Source organism: Triticum aestivum, chromosome 4A, assembly GCF_018294505.1.
Source record: "Triticum aestivum cultivar Chinese Spring chromosome 4A, IWGSC CS RefSeq v2.1, whole genome shotgun sequence".
Taxonomy (NCBI): Eukaryota; Viridiplantae; Streptophyta; class Magnoliopsida; order Poales; family Poaceae; genus Triticum; species Triticum aestivum.
Genome location: NC_057803.1, coordinates 214,176,205 through 214,192,875, shown reverse-complemented (window position 1 = coordinate 214,192,875; position 16,671 = coordinate 214,176,205).

Here is a 16,671-nt window from a genome sequence, read left to right as displayed (position 1 = left end):
TGCGGTGTCTGGACAGCGAGGTAGGAGACGGGAAGGAGAGGGCACACAGCGGCTTCGGTCGCCGGCGGCCACGGCATCAGGGCGCGAGCCCCTTTCGTTTCCTGGCACAGAAGAAATCAAATGAGAGGGAGAGGTTAGAGGAGGAAAGAGAGGAAAAACAGGGGGAGAAAAGGAGACATGCGGCTACTCATCTGCTCGTCTTGGAAGGTTCGGGCGGCGGATGGGGCATCTCTGGCGGTGGCGCTCGCCAACGCGATCGAGCGGGAGGAGGCTCTCGGCCCGTGCGGGAGCTGGGAGAAGCTGGGGCTGCAGAGGCTCTCTGGGCCGTCGGATCTGAGATCCGGTGGTCCAGATCGGGTGGGAAGAGCTTGTGGTGGTTGGCTGAATCTGGATCCGACGAGAGGTGGGAGGAGGCTGCGGAGGGGATCCCAAGAGGATTTAGGTGGAGTGGCGGCGGGATGGGATAGCTCTCCTTGATTTTAGGGTTTGTCCAAAATAGACTAGAAGTGGAGTATATATACATCACAGTTTAGGTTAGGGGCTACCTCGTCCCTCCGATCATAATCGGGCGGTCGAGAAAAATAGGTTAGGAAGCCCAAACGAGAAAACGGAGACGTTTTGTAGATGTTTGGGGAACAAGACGGTGACGACTGCTCGGGTCGGGTCCGGGACAATTTTCGGACGCGCACGCGAGGAGGGCCGCGGGCTGACGAGAGAGGTTAGGTTGAACCTGCCGGTAGGTAGTGGGCGGTGTAGACGGCCTCGAGCTGAGAGAAAAGAAGAGAGGGAGGCCCGGTGACTGTTTCCGGAGACCGAAAACGTCCGACGTTAGACCGGCTATATTGCTGCTATAGTTATCCGTTGGGCGTCAAACGGACTCCGAACGCGATGAAACTTTGTAGGCGGCCTACCTACACTATAATAAGACCACACACCAACTCTCATCCCATTCCGAGAACATTTTTCGGCCACTCATAAAATAATATTTCGAACATGCCGCGGGCGCATGCAAGGGTGTCTGGAATCAGAACTAACAACAGAGAGAAAAGAGGAGACCGGGATAGATGCAAGTTTTGAAAACATGATGATGCAATGCATGTGATGACATGATATGCAATGCATGACACGCAAGCAATGACAACGCAACAACAGCAAATAACTAGAAGACACCTGGCGCAACGGTCTCGGGGCGTCACGAAGTATGTCGTCCCAATGCATTTTGCTCAGGAAGAGGCAACCAACAATACAGCTGAGTATGAAGGACTCCTTGCTGGGCTCAGAATTGCAGTTGAATTGGGAGTCAAGAAGTTGATCATTTGGGGAGATTCACAGCTTGTGGTGAGACAAGTCAACAAGGATTATGAAAGTCCATTGATGGAGGCATACGTCAAGGAAGTAAGGAGATTAGAGGAGAAATTTGACGGATTGCAAAAAGAGCACATACCCCGTGCGGAAAACAGCATAGATGATCATCTGTCGAAGTGTGTTGCGCAGAAGCTTCCTGTAGAACCAGGAACTTTTGTTCTCCATCTCACTCAACCCTCCATATCCCCAGCAACAATGGCCTCGAAGACGAGAAAGTTGGACACCGGAAAGCCTCTCCCGATCGAGTCGTCCACTCCCGGCAGATTCCCTGCCGGAAACAACTCCTCACAGCCTGCCGGACCACCCCCTCTAGCTGGGTCCACGAACCCCGCGAACGAGGCTGGTGCTCCCTCCGCAGAGGATGTGCCACTAGTCCTCGTTGTTGAGCCCTAGGCTCCAACATGGGCAAGGCGCATTGTCCGCTTTCCGCAAACTGGAGAGCTTCCCGACGACCAAGATGAAGCTGGAAAAGTAGCCCAGAGGGCCAGTATGTATCAGTTTGTCGATGACACTCTGTACAGAAGGTGGCCCAACAATGTGAAATTGGAGTGTGTATGCCGGGAAGGAGGAAAGGAAATGCTAGGTGAGATTCATAGAGGAATGTGTGGCTCCCACATTGGATCAAGGACATTAGTTAGGAAAGCATTCCAGCAAGGATTCTATTGGCCCACAACCCTCCAAGAAGCAGTCGATCTCGTCACGACATGTGAAGCCTGCCAGTTCCATTCCAAGAAAACACACTTGCCTGCCCAAGCTCTTCAAACAATCCCTCTATCATGGCCATTTTCGGTCTGGGGGGTTCGATATCCTTGGCCCCTTCCCCCGAGAAATTGGGGGCTTTGAATTCTTGTTTGTTGCCATCGACAAGGTGACAAAGTGGTTGGAAGTGACTCCTGTGAGAAAGGTGACTGCTCAGTCATCTGTCAAGTTCTTGAAAGAATTGGTGTGTTGTTTTGGAGCTCCGGCAAGGATCATCACCGACAATGGCACCCAGTTCACGAGCCACGCCTTCATGCAATATGTTCATGCCCTCGAATGCAAGATCTCATTCGCCTTTGTGGCACACCCCTGAAGCAATGGACAAGCAGAGAGGGCGAACACTTAAGTGCTATGTGGACTCGAGACAAGAACTTTCGATACGCTGCAGAAGCACGGCAGGCGGTGGATTGTGGAGCTGCCGGTAGTTCTCTGGTCCCTCAGAATGACACCAAACCGAGCTACCGGGCAGACTCCCTTCTCCCTGGTCTACGGAGCAGAAGCGGTTATCCCCACGGAACTTATTTATGGGCCGCCTGGAGTACTTGCCTACGATGAAGTAGCGCAAGATCAGCACCGGCGTCACGACGCTGTGCTACTCGAGGACAACCCTCTTCGGCTCCTATGTGTGTTGCACTCTATCAGCAAGCCCTGCGCCGCTATCATAGCCACAGGGTTCATGCCCGGTGTTTTGAGGAAGGTGACCTTGTCCTTAGGCGCGTTCATTCCGCCAAGGGTACACACAAGTTGTCACCAAAGTGGGAAGGCCCTTACCGGGTAGTACGAGTCACCAGACCAGTGGCAGTTCGTCTGGAGACCGGAGATGGCACTCAGTTGCAAAACTCATGGAATATTGAGCATCTCTGCAAGTTCTACCCGTAAGGCGCGGCTGTCGAGCCCTGCCCGGCAGCCACCCTTTTGTACAGGCCTTGCCTCCGTTGCATGTAACCCCTTGTACAAAGTCAGGGCGATGACCCCGTGCAAGAGAAAATAAAGATGCGTTGTAGGGGGGGCCCTCCAACTAACATTGCATGCATGCATGAGCACACCAAAATCACTGCATCAGCATTACATGAGCATTTCCATATGCATATAGATAGGATTGCATCCTGCATTCATTCTCTTCTACATGGAGTGGCAAGTTCCTGCCGTGAACTTGGCTTCGTCAAGGAGTTGAGAAGATTGCTCGACACTGCGATCATCGGCAAGCCAAACAGATAAGTTTTACCTCCTGTCCATTAGTGTTCTATAAAGCTATAACTTTACATGAGAAAACCTCACCTCTCTTTTGAGACTTAGGTGCTCCCATCCATGACTCAAGTGTTTCTTCGGTCAGATTGGTCGCAGTGGCCTTTTATTAAAAATAAGTTGGCGAGGGCTGGCTCCTTTGTCTATTCCCCAGCAGACGCAGCTCTCCGGCAGAAAAAAGGGGGCTGGGAGGATTGCTTGTCGGGGAATGCTTGTTTATTTACATTAAAGAGGTCTCTACCTCTGCATGGACATACACATGCATGAGTTCCTGGCAAGGTTCATCTTTTTCATTCATATGCTAATACAAGTACCAGCATTACAGAACACAAGCATGGACCCGAGGGATTACATTATTTGAATTAAAATTTGGCAAGTTACTATAGGCTTAAGATTGAAAAAAAGATAAGTGCTCCAAAATGCCCTTTCTTGTCCCTCTCCTCCTAGGCACGACTGTCGAAGGCGAGAAGGGCAAAAAGGAGCGTCTGGGCGGGAGCCCAGCCCGCTCCCATCAAGCTCCAGGAGAGGTAGCCCGGCGGGAACGGGAGCGCGAGGGAACGCCTCGATGGAGAGAACTGCGGAAGGCGACCCCGTCAACCACTGTCACCAGGGCCAGCAGGACTCGGTAGGGCTAACGGAACTGCAGCCCGAGAGGAATCCTGCCGGAGTCCAGCTGGAAGGCTACTGAAGGAGCCCGGCAGCACCATCTGCACCTCCGCATCCAACTCCTTGGAAAATCGCGTTGCTGGGGAGGAGACGCATATGTAGATGATGGTGCTGCCGCCTGATGAACATGGTGCGGGCGACGATCAGCCAGAGTCAGAGTCATCGCTCCCTCGCCCGCTGAGGGAGTCCTGGACTAAGGGGTCCTCGGGCGTCCGACCTATTGGATATGGGCCGGACTGATGGGTCATGAAGATACAAAGGCCGAAGACTCTACCCATGTCTGGATGGGACTATCCTTGGCGTGGAAGGAAAGCTTGGTGACCAAATATGAAGATTCCTTTCTCTGTAACCGACCTTATGTAACCCTAGATCCCTCCTGTGTTTATATAAACCGAAGGACTAGGTCCGTAGATAGATCCTCATAATCATAGTCAGACAGGCTAGACTTTTAGGGTTTAGCCATTATGATCTCGTGGTAGATCAACTCTTGTAATACTCATATTCATCAAGATCAATCAATCAAGAAGTAGGGTATTACCTCCATAGAGAGGGCTCGAACTTGGGTAAACATTGTGTCCCCCGTCTCCTGTTACCATCGACCTTAGACGCACAGTTCGGGACCCCCTACCCGAGATCCGCCGGTTTTGACACCAACATTGGTGCTTTCATTGAGAGTTCCACTGTGTCATCGTCAAAAGGTTTGATGGCTCCTTCAATCATCTACAATGACGCTGTCCAAGGGGAAGTTTTCCTCCCCGGACAGATCTTCGTGTTCGGCGGCTTCGCACAGCGGGCCAACTCGCTTGGCCACCTAGAGCAGATCGAAAGCTACACCCCTAGACACCAGGTCATATTTGGAATCTTGAACTACATCGTAGATATCCGTGGAGACCTGATCTTCGACGGATTCGAGACCACGGCAGCCGCTCCCTGCCACCACGATGAACATGACGTAAATCTGTCATTGGTCCATACGCAGGAGATAGTACATGTATCTGCTCTGGCCCTAGATCTGGAGCAGATCGCGCCATCCAAAGACGGGAAGCTCAACCTTGTCACGGAAGCCATAGACTCAGCGGCGTTGCAGCCGCACACAGACTTAACTTCAAGTGACATCTATGTCACCGGAACCATGGACTCGTCTTTGGCTACAAGTTCCAAACCTTGTGCGTCCGCATACGTCGAGCTTGATCGGTCATCGATTGTCGAATTCAGCTCCGCGAACATCTTCTGTCGGATGTGGGGTTCCGACAAACCCTTAAGGTTCGAACACTAGGGTGCGCGCGAAGTCTTTCCTTCCTACTGATCTACGCCCTAGCTCGCTAAGATCTCGCGGACGAACTCGACGAACTCGCAACACAAAAAGACATGAGGTTTATACTGGTTCGGGCCACCGTTGTGGTGTAATACCCTACTCCAGTGTGGTGGTGGTGGATTGCCTCTAGGGCTGATGATGAACTGTACAAGGGAAGAACAACCTCCTGAGGTTGAGGTGTTCTTGTGAGTACGCTCTCGATCGGGTTGGATCAAGCTAAGATGAGATGCCTCTACTGTGGTGGCTAGCTCTGCTTATATAGTCCTTGGTCCTCTTCCCAAATATCGAGCGGGAGGGGAGCCAACAACAGTGGGCCAATTTGAAGGGGGACAACTAGTACAAGCTATCCTAAAAAAAGTGGCCTTCGCCTGCGAAAAGCTCTGGTGGTGACACCGTCTTGGGCTCCACGATGACCTCCGTCTCGCCGTCCTCCTGGTCTTGGTCTCGTTGCACCAATATAGCAACCTTTGTCTGATGCCTCAGTACTCTTCGCCTACGCTGGCCTTCTTAGCACCAAAGAGGAACACAAGGACGCTGCGCGCACTGGCGCCCGCCTGGTGTCGTGCGTCATGGCTCACATCACGAGGGCCTCGTGAGGTTTGCCCCGCCTTGATATCTCCACTCCTCGTGAGCCTGCCTAGCTAGGCTACTCCAGAGGAGGTCTTGCGTTGTCTCCCTCGCGAGGGTCTTGGATGCCTTGTTGATGAAGATGGGTCGTACAGCATGCTGGCTTAGCCACGTCGTGGTTCGTAGGCAGGCAAGTCTGGGGACCCCCATTCCCAGAACGCCGACAGTAGCCCCCGGGCCCAAGGTGCGCTCGGGCTTGGCTTTGCGGCAAAGCCAAGGGTCAAGTTCGGAGCACCACGGGCCCCCAAAGCCTGCGGCCTCGGTTGACGCGTGGCGGTTGACTGGACGTGGGCGTCTCTGCTTCCTCATGCTGCCTCAGCAACTGCACGACTTGACAAGTCCCTGCAACATGCAATGAAAACCGTCATTACCTGCGATCGTGGGAGACGCCGGTTGTCCTTCTCTTGCTATAAATGGGCAGGGGGCGGAGCCCCCGTTGCCCATCTCTTCCTTGCTTGCTTGCTCCTTGCTTCTCGCTCCATCACTTGCAATGACACCAATGGCACCACGAAGGAAGTTCTCCACCGCCGAGAAGGGGAAGGCCCCTGGCGAGGGACCCAGCTCCCCAGCGCACAAGCGCGGCCGCGGCTGCTCGCGCAAGCATGCCGCGACCCTCGCTGTGGCCCATTGTCGAGACGGCGCCACGGCACGCGGAGTGGGTCATCCCAGCCATGGCGGTCCAGTGGATGAGGGAAGGCGTGCCATGGTGGCGCGGCCTCCTCGTCTGCGCTTCCACATGGCGGAGGTGTCGCCGGAGTTCGTCGTCTGGTCGGAGAACCCGACCGGCAACTGGCTCCAACTTCCGTGCTTCTTCGCCGGCGAACTGCCGGCCTCTGGTCCAGGCAGACTCTGGCTGCAGGCGGATGGCTGCTGCAGCAAGGCATCTTGGGTTGCGGTCGAGACTTCTGCCGCAGGCAACATAGCCCTGGCCCGCGGCTGGCAGACATTCGCCCGCGCATGCGGCCTGGGCAGGCGGTGCACCCTCCACTTCAGGTGCGATGGTGGATGGACCATTTATGTGAGGGTGTTTGGGGAAGAAGCTCGTTGCGTCGGGTGCTGCCCCGAGGCGAACGACGGTGAGCAGGTACTCGGCCTTGGGGACGGTCGTGATGAGGACGAGGATGAGCCCGCGCTCGGCGGCGATCGTGTCTCGTCCAGCTACGGCGGCTCTTCCTCTGGCAACAACTCCAGCAGCGGCGGCTATGACCAGCCGCCACGCCCGTTTTGAAGGCGGCAGTGAGTCGTCTCGTCGCTGCACCTCCGTGAAGCATGAGGAAGGATCTGGCTAGGCTCGGCGTAGTGCTAGGTGCCTGTCTTCGCGGATCGCCACAATGCTACTTTTGTTTTGCTCTTTTCCTGCATCAAGAATGAAACCAGCATGGGCCCAGGGGGCGTGTATCGAACTATGGTTCCTTGGTCATATCAGCATGCGTGTTGTTCTCGTGTTGTGCCGTTATTTTGCGCAAAGATAACTTAACCTAGTATATTCAGTACGTCCTCTTCCTCGCGAAGCGTTTATTTCCTCGCATCCATCTTGCCTTGGTGGCCTGCATTCGCTCAGGAACTGCGAAAAACTCATTAGGAAGTGCGTTAAAAGATTTGCCGTTCGTCCTAGCCCTGACCTGGCGCTTTGTATCGCGGTACCCGAGGGGCACGGACTAGGAGAGGTGCGCCAGCTTTGGGCTCGAACGAGGGTGGCTCGCGAGAAGGTAGAAAGGAGAAAAAAATGCTCGCGAGGGGACCTGCCTAGCCCCCTCGTGAGGCATGCGAGAGAGAGAACATGAGAAAATTCGAGCCGGAGAAAAGTGCAGTGAGAGGCGAGGAAATCAAATCAGCAAGGAACGCCAAAGGCAAACTTTGATTAAGGAAAAGCGAGTCAACTACGGAAAGCAAATGAAAAGTTGCGTCCGGCACCTAATCTAGTCTTCAAGTCTTCTCACCAGCGCGGAGCTAAGTGTTGTCCACTAGGCATGGCAGGGAGCCCCGGTGCCTGAGGCCAGCGCTCCTGAGACTCCGGGGCGTGTACAACCCCACACATTATTATGTGAGAGTGTCACAGGTGGCGATTCTTCACAGGCACCGGGCCTTCTTCACAGGCTCTGGGCCTTTCTTCTCAGGCTCTAGGCCTTGATTCTCAGGCTCTGGGCCTTGCTTCATGGATAGAACTTCCGGAGGTGCTGGATGTTCCAGGCGTTCTGGATGGCTATCCCATCCTGCATCTCCAGGCACGCTGCACCCGGCCTGGAGACATGGACGACCCTGCACGGGCCCTCCCACATGGGCGAAAGCTTGTGCATCCCTTCTCTGGAGAGGACCCGCCTCAGGACGAGGTCACCCACCTCGAGCATCCTGGAGCGGATGTTGCGGCAGTGGTATCGCCGCAGCGCTTGTCGGTACCTTGCCGCCCTCAATGCGGCTTCGCGACAACGTTCCTCCCCCAGCACGAGATCCATCCCCCGCATGCCGTCCTGCTGCGTTTCATCGAACACTAGGACCCGTGCGGAGCGATGCTTGACCTCTTGAGGAAGGGCTGCTTCAGCTCCGTAGACGAGGAAGAATGTAGTCTCGCTCGTTGGCTTGGAGGCGGTGGTTCGGATGGACCACAGCACGGACTGGAGCTCGTCGTGCCAGCCCCTGCCGTAGGCCTCCAGCTTCTTCTTGAAGGTCCTGGTCTTGAGGCCCCTCAGGACCTCCGCGTTAGCACGCTCGGCCTGACCGTTACTCCTGGGGTGGGCCACCAAAGCATGGCAGATCTGCGTTTCAAGGTTAACACAGTAGGTTTTGAAGAGGTTGCTAGAAAATTGCGAACCGTTATCTGTGATGATGCGGTTGGGGACCCCGAAGCGGCTCACAAGGCCCTTGATGAACTTGACAGCGGAGCCGGCTGGAATGGTACGGACGGCTTCCACTTCCGCCCACTTGGTGAACTTGTCGACGACGACATAGAGATAGTGGTAGCCCCCTGGCACCCGGGGGAACGGGCCTAGGATGTCTAGCCCCCGGACCGCAAACGGCCATGTGAGTGGGATGGTTTGGAGGCCCTGAGCATGTTGATGGATTTGCTTGGCATGGAATTGGCAAGCTTTACAGGACTTCACCAGCTCGGCCGCGTCGTTGAGTGTTGTAGGCCAATAGAACCCACTGCGGAACACCTTGCCGACGAGGGTCCGTGACGACGAGTGGTGTCCGCAGTCACCATCGTGTATGTCAATCAGCAACTCCCTTCATTGATCGCTGGAGATGCAGCGCAGCGTGACATCATTCGGTCGTTTCCTGTATAACTCGCCGTCTTGGATATAGTATGCCATGGCTTGCTGGGCCACACGCTCCGCGTCCTCTTTCTTCTCCGGCAGCGTCCCGTGCATCAGGTACTCTTTGAATTCCTTGATCCAGCACTCCTCCTGGGGCTCGAGCGCCAAGAGCAGCCGAGCTCCTGAGGTCAGGCCACAGGCTGGGGCTCCCGTGGCCGGGGGCTGTGGGAGCTCCTCCCGAGGCTGAGTCATGCTTGAAAGAGGTGGCGTAGCTGATGGCTTGAAGAGCCGCTCTTCGAAGATGCCGGGCTCTTATGGATGCCGCTTGGATGCTCTCCTGGCGATGTCATCGGCTTCCTTGTTGGTGCCCAGGGGCACGTGTTGTAGCTCCAGGCCCGAGAACTGCTTTTCCATCTTGCGCACCTCCGCGAGGTAGGCCTCCATGTGCTCGTCCTTCGGATCGTACACCTTGTTGGAAAAGTTGACGAGGAGCTGCGAGTCGCCTTTGACGGTGAGGCACTTCACCCCTAGAGCCGCCGCAGCCCTTAGGCCAGCTATGAGGCCTTCGTATTCTGTGATGTTGTTGGAGACCTTCTCGCCGTGCTGAAAAAAGAGTTGCATGGTGTAGTAGAGCTTGTCCTAAGTGGGCGAGATGAGCACTGCTCCAGCTCCCGCGCCCTGGTGCGCAAAGGCGCCATGGAAATACATGACCTAGCCGTCTGGTGCCTCGCTTCCTGGGGAGGTGGACCGGTCTTCTCCTTCCTCAAGAGCTGGGGCATCTGTCCATTCCACCACAAAATCAGCGAGCGCGGATCCCTTAATGACCCTGGTAGTGCTGAACTCCAACTGGAATGCTTGCAACTTGATGTTCCACTCAGCGACCCTTCCGGCTGAGTTAGGGCTCCTGAGCACCCTCTCCAATGGGTAGGCTGAGACGACCTTGAGGGGGTGGCCCTGGAAGTAGCGCCGCAGCTTGCGTGAGGCCACCAAGAGTGTGAGCGGGAGCTTTTGCAGCATGGGGTAGCGCGCCCTCGCGTCCCGTAGCATGGTACTGACGAAGTACACCGGGTGCTCGACGAGGGCTGGCACACTGTCGAGGCTCGGGTCCCACGGAGATTGTGGCATATCCTGAGGTGGTGGGTTTCCAGGGACCTGAGCATCCTCAGGAGCTTCTGCGATGTTGCCCTGCTGAGCTTGGTCTTGCACCGCTGATGGCTTTGCTGCACCTTCCTGACCCCGCGCTGCATCAGCTCTGGCTCGGCGCGGCACACCCTTGTCTTGGCGCTCCTCCCAAACTGCCACCAGCGCCGCGCTGGTGGAGTACGGGGTGGCGGCAAGGTAGAGCACCAGAGGCTCGAGAGGCCGCGGTGCCACCATCACTGGGGGCTGGTGAGGTATTTCTTGAGGTCTTGGAAGGCCCGGTCGGCCTCCAGGGTCCACTCGAACGGGCCCTTCTTCTTCATGAGCTTAAAGAAGGGTAAGGCGCGCTCGCCTAGCTTGGACATGAAACGCCCTAACGCGGTCACCCGCCCTGCTAGCTTCTGCATTTCCTTGAGGGTCTGTGGTGGGCTCATGTCTTCAATGGCCTTGATCTTCTCCGGGTTCGCCTCGATCCCTCTGTGGGATACGAGTAACCCCATTAGCTTGCTGGAGGGGACGCTAAACACGCACTTCTCAGGGTTAAGCCTCAAGTTCACTTGGCGTAAGCTCTCGAAGGTCTCCTCCAAGTCTTGAATCAATGTCCTCGCCTTGCGAGATTTGACCACTATGTCATCAATGTAGGCCTCTGTGTTTCTGCCGAGCTACCGCCCCAAGGCGATTTGCATCAACCATTGAAAGGTTTTACCTTGTCTTGAGTGAACAGCTGCTTGTTCTTGGCGGGCGCGGTCTCCTTGGCCTCGGGCATACCGGCGCCGGCTGGCTGTGCTGCTGCCGTGGTCTTGAAGGCGAGCCTGAGCGCCGCCACGGCCTCCTTAGCGTCCCCCTTGATGGTGAGGACGCCCTTGCTCCCTGGCATCTTCATGAGGTTGTAGGTCGGGTGAGTCGCCGCCATGAACTGAGTGAGAGCCGGGTACTTGAGGATGGCATGGTACGGGAGACCGATGCGGGCAATGTCAAAGTCCACCAGCTCGGTGCGATAGTTGTCTCGCGTGCCAAAGGTGACAGGGAGGCGGATCTGCCCCAGAGAGTGGGCAGCTCCACCACCCACTCCAGTGATGGGCTTGTTGAGGCCGAGCCATTCGAGCGGCACATGAAGAAGGCTTAAGGCTTCTACGGAGAGCAAGTTGAGGCTGGTGCCGCCGTCGATGAGGGTCTTGGTAAAGGCCATGTTGCATATGGTGGGTGTGCAGAGCATCGGGAGCATCCCGGAGCCGGCGGTGGAGTCGGGGTGGTCTTCCGAGCCAAAGGTGAGGTCGGCCTTCGGCGCAGCCCAAGCCGGCGGAGCCCCCGGGCGCTTGGAGGCTGCCCCAATCGGCGGAAGAAGGGTTTGACGTGGCAATCTGAAGGTGGTGCTTGGGAGCCACCCAGCAGTGCTGCAACTACGTGGTGCGTCGGCACCGCATAGCGCACGGTGAAGAGGTTGCGGAGCTCCCCCCAGGATGCCACCGTGGATCCCGGGAGGTTGATCAGCCGGGCGCGCGGCTCGCCGGCAAGGGCCATGGGGAACCAGTTGGCCATGATCTTGCCGTCGCCTCCGGCTTCGAGGACGGCCTCCTCGTATGCCTGCAGGAACGGCACCGAGTCTGTCGTGCTATCGTAACGCAGCGGCACCTCCGGCTTGAACTTGGCCGGCCACTGCACTCGCCGCAGGGCGGGGGCCAGGGTTCGGTACCCAGACTCCCGGCTACTGGTGCTGGCCGCAGAGGTGGGTGGCGGGGCACGTGCCATGGGAGTGTAGTGCGGCGGTACAGGGCGCAGGTTGGTGGAGAGGAGCCCCAGCGCACCCCTACCTGGCACGCCAAATGTTGGATATGGGGTTCTGGCAAACACTAGGGTGCGCGCGAAGTCTTTCCTTCCTACCGATCTACGACCTAGCTCGCTAAGATCTCGCGGATGAACTCGACGAACTCGCAACATAGAAACACATGAGGTTTATACTGGTTCAGGCCACCGTTGTGGTGTAATACCCTACTCCAGTGTGGTGGTGGTCGATTGCCTCTAGGGCTGATGATGAACAGTACATGGGAAGAACAGCCTCCTGAGGTTGAGGTGTTCTTGTGAGTAGGCTCTCGATCGGGTTGGATCAAGCTAAGATGAGATGCCTCTACTATGGTTGCTAGCTCTGCTTATATAGGCCCTGGTCCTCTTCCCAAATGTCGAGTGGGAAGGGAGCCAACAAAGGCAGGCCAATTTGAAGGGGGGCAGCTAGTACAAGCTATCCTGATAAAAGTGGTCTTCGGCTGCCAAAAGCTCTGGTGGTGACGCCATCTTGGGCTCCACGATGGCCTCCATCTCGCCATCCTCCTGGTCTTGGTCTCGTTGCACCAATATAGCAACCTTTGTCTGATGCCTCGGTACTCTTTGCCTGCGCTGGCCTCCTTAGCACCAAAGAAGAAACAAGGACGCTGCGTGCGCTGGCACCCGCCTGGTGTTGTGCGTCATGGCTCACGTCACAAGGGCCTCGTGAGGTTTTCCCCGCCTTGATATCTCCGCTCCTTGTGAGCCTGCCTGGCTAGGCTACTCCAGAGGAGGTCTTGCATCATCTCCCTCGCGAGGCTTGGACCCTCGCGAGGGTCTTGGATGCCTTGTTGATGAAGATGGGTCGTACGACCTGCTGGCTTATCCACGTCGTGGGCCGCAGGCAGGCAAGTCTAGGGACCCCCGTTCCCAGAACACCAACATCTTTCGACACTCGCCCTTCGGCGATGTGTTAAACTCGTTAAGAGCACTATCCTTAGTGGGGGCGCAGCAAAATAGTATTCGGTTCGAACCGGAGGCTGATGACGGAGAATTTCTCTTCCCACCCACCGCCCACTTTGTAGCCACTGTCGAAGACTTAACTGACATGCTCGATTAAGACTCCGACGACATCGACGTTATGGACGAGGATGCCAGAGAAGAAGAGGCTCAAAACCCGCCGTTTACTGGACGCTGGACGACCACTTCCTCATACGATATATACATGGTGGATGCACCAAAAGAGAATAGCGGCGATGAAAAGGAAGATCCAGTTGAGGATAAACCTCCCGAGATACAATCAAAGCGTCGGCGTCAGTGGCGCCGCTCTAAGTCACGCCATAGCAAAGACAGCAACACTGGCACAGGAGAAGATAACACCCCGGAAGGTGCCGAAGACAATGAAGACCCCGTTGATGCAACTGCCGAACAGGATGAACGGGAAGATGGGCAAGTTAGCCCTGGTAAACAGGCCATGCACAAAGACTCGGAGGACACTAATTATCTTCCGCTCTCCAAGGATGAGGCGAGCCTCGGCACTGAGGATTTCGTCGTGCCTGAGGAATCTCTTGAGCAGGAGCACTTCAAGCGCCAACTAATAGCCACTTCAAGGAGCCTAAAAAAGAAGTAGCGGCAGCTTCAAGCTGACCAAAATCTGCTCAACGATAAATGCACCGATGTCCTAGCAGCCGAAAAATATGGCCTCAAGCGCCCAGCCAAAAGCTACCTGAAGCGCAAATTGCTACCTCAGTTCGGCGACAAGGCCCCGAAGCACATACCACCATCGTGCAATGCGGCTGACCGACCACCACGTGGTCGGGATAAAATGGCAACTCAAGCCGAACACCAGCCCGCCCCGCCTCATCACAAATGCAGAGATAAAACAACTCGCGGTCATACATATGACCTTCGGCAGGACCTGAACAATACAGCAGGAGATACCAGATCGATCTACGGATCGCGAGGACGTGCCTCGACATGTGACGACGGCTATCTATTCAGACGTGACTAACCTAGTCATGTGCGGGCTGAAAGCCGCAGACGGACTCCATTGGAGCTATGTCGCGATGCGGCCCGATATAGAGGCACCGCACACCCTCTTTGCTTCACTGACGAGGTCATGGAACATGAATTCCCAGAAGGGTTCAAACCCGTGAATATCGAATAAAATAATGGAACCACAGATCCCGCGGTATGGATCGAAGACTTCATTCTCCATATTCATATGTCTCGCGGCGATGACCTTCATGCCATTAAATACATCCCCCTAAAACTCAAAGGACCAGCCCGGCACTGGCTTAACAGTCTGCCCGAAAAATCCATCGGCAGCTGGGAAGACTTGGAAAAAGCCTTCCTTGACAACTTCCAAGGTACATATGTTCGACCTCCGGACGCTAATGACTTAAGACATATAGTTCAATAGCCTGGAGAGTTAGCCAGGAAATTCTGGACTAGGTTCCTAACTAAAAAGAACCAGACCGTCGACTATCTGGATGTCGAAGCCCTAGCGGCCTTCAAACACAGCATTCTCGACGAATGGCTTGCCCGCCACCTCGGGTAAGAAAAGCCGAAGTCCTTGGCAGCCCTCACGGCACTCATGACCCCCTTTTGTGCGGGTGAGGATAGTTGGCTGGACCTTAAAAAAACAATGCAAGCGACGATGGCAACCCCTGAAGCCATAAACATCAACGACAAGTCCCGACGCAATAGACACAAGCGTCAAAACAACAATGACAACACCAATGATACGGAGGTCAATGCTGGATTCAGTGGCTTTAAGTCTGGTTAGCGGAAGAAGTCGTTCATGAACAATTCGGGCTCATCCAGCTTGGACCGCATCTTGATCGTCCCTGCTAGATTCATGGCACCCCGGACAAACCACCCAATCACACCAACAGAGATTGTTGGGTTTTTAAACAGGCCGGCAAGTTAAATGCCGAAAGAAAGGACAAGGGATCGCAGAGCGAGGACGACGACAAGGAGCCCCGGCCACCGAACACAGAGGGACAGAAGAAGTTTCCCCCTCAGGTCAAAACGGTGAACATGATATATGCTACCCACATCCCCAAGAGGGAGCGCAAGCGCGCGCTTAGGGACATCTACGTGATAGAGCCAGTCGCCCCAAAATTTAATCCATGGTCGTCATGCCCAATCACCTTTGATCGTCGGGATCACCCGACCAGTATCCGTCACAGCGGTTTAGTCGCACTGGTCTTGGACGCAATAATTGATGGGTTCCACCTAACGCGAGTCGTCATGGACGGTTGCAGCAGCCTCGACCTGCTCTATCAGGATACAGTGCGCACAATGGGCATCAGTCCATCACGGATCAAGCCCACAAAGACTACCTTTCAAGGAGTCAAACCAAGTGTAGAGGCCCGTTGTACGGGCTCTGTCACACTAGAGGTTGTCTTCGGTTCTCTGGACAACTTCCAAAGCGAGGAGTTAATCTTCGATATCGTCCCTTTTCGAAGTGGCTATCATGCACTGCTCGGACGAACCGCATTTGCTCGATTCAACGCGATGCCACACTATGCTTATATCAAGATCAAGATGCCCAGAACACAAGGCGTCATACACTACTGGAATCAGCTTGTTTGACGTCCGCCATGGTAGACGTGAAACGCATAGATCCCAGGCGACAAACTTCTTTGTCGTCTGCCAGCAAACGGCAAACTATCCATCTGAACAGGTGCCAGCAAAGGCCTTCTTTGTCGTCCGCTTCTTAGAAACGAACGGCAAAGGATTGTGTCGTCCGCCATCTGAGGCCAGCAGACGGCAAAGACAACGGACGACAGTGGGGTGCGGTCAGACCCGCTAGGGGGTTAACGGCGCTCTTTGTCGTCCGCCAGCAGATGTCACAGAGTCAAAGCTCTTTGCTGTCCGCTGACAGACGACAAAGAGCTCAGTTAGGCCAGCACTGGGAAGCTGCCACGTGGCCAGCTATGCTGTCTGCCAGCAGATGGTGAACTGACCAAATAGGCATCAAGTGTTCCTAGTTTCTACATGTAGTTGCCATGTGTCCTCTTTGCCGTCTACTAGCAGATGGCAAAGCTCTTTGCCGTCTACAAAGAGGCTATATATCCCGTGTTTTTATTTATATACATTTAACTTCACTAGAATTCACACACAGATATACATATTTTTTTTCACAGGCGCAGCAGGCATATGATGTATCCAACACATAGCTCCATCCATGACAACATACATACATAAGAAACACAGTTTCATCCATACATCTTACACTAATATTACAATGTTCATCCAACACATTGTTCCATGCATCCATATAACAAGTTCCACATTATTCTTCGATACAAACGAAAAGAAGAACATGGAAACAAGGACTGCATCCATGCAAGCTTCCATATAGTGAATTAAATCTGCAAAATGGGAAACAAGAAAGTTAGAAGAAGAAGAAGAAGAAGAAGAAGAAGAAGAAGAAGAAGAAGAAGAAGAAGAAGAAGAAGAAGAAGAAAACTAGAAGAAGAAGAAGACTACAAGAAGAAGAAGAAGAGGAGGAGGAGGAGAAAGAAGGAGAAGAAG